Source organism: Micrasema longulum, unplaced genomic scaffold (assembly GCF_059751315.1).
Source record: "Micrasema longulum isolate JH-2025_06_02 unplaced genomic scaffold, ASM5975131v1 h1tg001080l, whole genome shotgun sequence".
NCBI lineage: Eukaryota > Metazoa > Arthropoda > Insecta > Trichoptera > Brachycentridae > Micrasema > Micrasema longulum.
Genome location: NW_028278268.1, coordinates 538,551 through 542,534, shown reverse-complemented (window position 1 = coordinate 542,534; position 3,984 = coordinate 538,551). Strand labels below are relative to the sequence as shown.

General features: G+C 39.1%; 1 long non-coding RNA gene across 1 annotated transcript; it reads right to left on the bottom strand.

Annotated features, from left to right (window-relative positions):
- Positions 1–1,508: 1,508 nt before the first annotated feature.
- Positions 1,509–3,376, bottom strand: LOC148277159 (uncharacterized). Its single transcript, XR_015823584.1, has 2 exons — positions 3,277–3,376; positions 1,509–1,807 (listed from the first exon to the last, which is right to left on the bottom strand). It is a non-coding gene; the product is annotated as an uncharacterized LOC148277159 (long non-coding RNA).
- Between the last annotated feature and the right edge of the window lie 608 nt (positions 3,377–3,984).

The following is a 3,984-nucleotide window of genomic DNA, read 5'->3' as shown; positions in this document are numbered from 1 at the left end:
TTCGTTTCGATTAAAATATCAATATATTAATTTATTTTAGAGCAAATTTACTTTCAAACCACCGAAACATAAGTGTGATCAATTACTGTCAATTACTTACTTATTATTGTAACTAGTAATAGTTCTACATTATCTCTGATTATTGTAACTTTCGTGTTAAGACAAACAAAATATATTCGTTATCTCTTTCTCACACATAACGAGTGCGTATATTGTCACCTCTCTTAGACTGTCGTTAGTCAAATTGATGTATTTTAAAGAATACTAGCCCTTATGAAAAAGTATTTAAAGACTAAATTGCATTAATGAAAGCTGCAAGATTTTACTGTAATCGCAAGTGTAATTTTTCGAACGAGATTCTAAAGTTTTAGGTTAAAGACGTATTTGAATTAGTGATTTTAAAGTGAGCAGAGTAATCTCGTGTAATCCAGTAGTAATAATTTTGGCCAATAGAGGCGCAACTGGTCGCTGTGTGGAATAAAGGAACATATTATAAATTTACTTACCCAAGAAAAGTAATATATTTTTTTGGTGATGTGTTTTTTCCTAATAATACTACAGTATTATAAAACATTACTTACGATGTCAAAAAAATATGGTAAGCTGCATGTAATCGATTATAAGGAGCATTCGCCCCTAGTATAACATATTGTACGTTTTTTTATAAATGTCAATATGTGCGAGCTTCATCTCCCAATTAAAAAACAGTTGTTATTTTTAATTAATCAGGTTTTTTTAATATTTTAACAAGTGTACCTATGTATCTTTTAATATATATTTATGTTTTTTTAGTACAAAATTGACTAATCTCTTTATTTGGCTAGTCTGTTTTTCGGTCGGCTGGAAGATATTTATTTTAGCAATAAGTCCGCCAAAGTAGTGAGTACTTATAAATAAATAAATAATAATTAGCCTTTTGGCCAAAGTAAATCTACTTCCACAACGTAAGCACTTGAGGAGAGATGTTTCTTCATTTTCTTCATCCTCATCCGCTCGCGAGAGAGGCGTGCGGACATCGCGGGGGCGGGGGCGGCTCCGGGAGTCCCCGGCTGGCGCTCTTGCCTCCTCCCCTCCTGCCCTCCTCCCCTCCTCCTGCCCTCCCGCGTCTCTCGGTTCCCGTTCCCCGAACGATGCCGACAGATCGTCTTCGACGGCCCTCCGGGACAGCGCGGATGTAAAACTCGGGATAAGGTTTTGCCGAGTCATTCCTTACTCCGATTACTTCAGATGGCTACCAAAATTTAAATATTTGGGAACGCAAATATTTATTTTCCTTTAAAATAATTAAAAATTGATAATTGTAAAACAATAAATGTCGATCCTCCGTACGGTACTTTATCGGCTCGCGGTAAAATCTCATTACTTTATTAATACTGCGCTCGTTAGAAGTTCGTATTGTATACTGTGTTGTGTACAATGTGTGTAGTTGCTGCCGTTTCAGGTTTGTATATAATTTATGAACATAGCACTCTGCGCACGACGCTATAAATAAATGAATAAATAGTCGATTGTTGAAAAGAACTTTATTAAAATCGTTTTGGTATGGCGCGAGCAGAACTGAAATAACTTATTCGCATCCGCATTCTTCATTTAGAATGGATGCTGGCACGTAGCGCTCGTATCTGGGAGCTTCATATCTGGGAGCTTCATATCGGGGCAGCGGGGAGTCGCACGGCGCGGGAAGGATCTTCTTGATCGGGCACGTATCGAGAAGAGGCTTCGGAGCTCCGCAAAACTTGGGCAGCATCCTGGAGAGGCCGCAGGGCCTCGGGACCCTGGCGGCCTTACACGGGGTCGATCGAACCATCTGAAATACGTACATTGTGTAAGTTATTCGGATTAATTAAGCTTAAAGTCCTTTGCAAACAACCACTTCGAGATAGATGAGATGTAAACTCGCGCTTCTTCCAACCGAGACATATCATATCATGTATGGAATACTGTTCCATGATTTGGGGCCCTTCTGAATCAAACCACATCCTCGAAATAGAGAAGGTTCAAAGGCGATTTTTGCGACACTCGTGTCCTAAAAAAATAATTATCATTTATTCTCGTATCCATTATTTCTAGCGGGGACGCTGGATTACAACAACCTCAATCTCGTCGTTATTTTTTTATCGGGAAACATTTATGTATGTAAATCATACTCCTCATTCAAAACTATGGAGATACCAAAACAAATGTAGTCACGTGTTAAACATAATATTCTCGTCACATTTTGTTGTCCCGTTCAGACATCGTATTCTACATTGTGTTGTGTACGGTGTACGTCATCGGCGCTGTGTTAGGTTTGTGTTTTTTGTTGTAATAATATCACTGCAATTATACTGATATAGCACTGTGTGCGCAACAACCAACTTAAATAAAATAAAATAAATAAGCCGATGGCTGGAAGATGGCTGTAAACATAATCCAAATATACTGAAAGAGATCAGTTTGTACGTTCCCAAGAGCGAGATCTCACGCACTGTTTTACACACCCAGAAGCACACACACTAATGCGAGTTAGAATTGAACCATTAATATGGCAATTCGCTTAATATGGATCCATTTTTCTGTACATATCGGCAGTTTAGCGAGTATCTGCTTTCTATTCCTTAATTTTTAATTTATGTTTACAGTCCGCATTGCGTGATTAGTTAAACAGCCCGTAAAGTAATGCAGACTAGTATTGTCAAATAAATAAATAAATCAATTTTATTATTGTACCTAACGGTATGTACGCGGGTCAACTTGCCCGCAGTTTGTTTCAAACGTCGCAACGAGACTTTTATTTTGGTGTCTCTTAGTTCAGCCATGTCACTTCTTTAGTTCGGAATTCCGCTGTTCAAGCGCTTCACAGGTGCAGATGGTGGAATACAAACTCTGTCAGCTTATAACGTGAGTATAAGCCGCTGAACTGACTGACTGCGCATTCCAGGGCCTCGATTATGACGGGGAGAGAAAGACGCCATACCTTCACCTTGACGGTTAAGTTGAAGATAAATTCGGATAGTACCGAAGTTAAGTATACCGTCTCGATATGTACAGATGAAGATAGCGTTCATAATTGACTATCCGGCTATGTCCGGCTTCTTTAGAATGAGTTTTTTGTGGTTTTCTCTTCAGTGAGCGAATGCGGAAAAGTTCACATAAAGGCGCGAAGGCGAAATTTCCTCTCATTCCCGATCCTACTGCCGTGAAGATAGTCGGAAAACAAAATCCGCTCGCAAAATATAAACTCGTCCATTTAGCGACACGACAAATGACATTTCATTAAAACGGATTTTTTCTTACCAGGAATGATCCGAGGAGCAAGAAACAGAATAAGAAAACGTTCTTCATGACGACACGGCGGAGAAGACTTCGAGGATCAAACAAAAGTGGTTAATCGGTCATTAATTTGTAGCTATAATCTCCTTATATACGGACTCGATGCGACAGAATTCGCTCGACTGATGTTCCCGCTGCGCAGGGGCGCACTTAACTTATAATAAAATCCAGTCTCTCGCAATTAATAAATTTAATTATTTAAGCAAAACGTACAAAATAAATCCATTCCAGCAGCTTATTCCTAAAATCGATATCTTCCAATTAACAAAAAAAAAAAACGGAAGCTTCTCGCGACTATTCGTGGATATTTTATAAGGCGTGTCGGATACCCGGATATGGTGATATCCGAGGTTTCGTGATCATTTCGACGCATTGATCATGTCCAATATATCGAATGCACCGAACAATGAACTATTTTATTTATTCCAATGACAACACACGGGCTTCTGGATTACTTTCTTGCTGCCAGTACTTGCCGACATTATTTACGCATCACACAAGACTGCCGGAGTCCTCGATCGACGACGTATATTGCGCACGCGGGAAACTTTACTTTTCACAGGCGTGCGGTTCGTTCTTGGCTGCTGTTTTCGAATGAAAAAAGGACATTTTTTTATTCGAGGAAACATTTAGAAATTTTCAATTGAATCCTGGGTCCGCTGACCTTTTTCC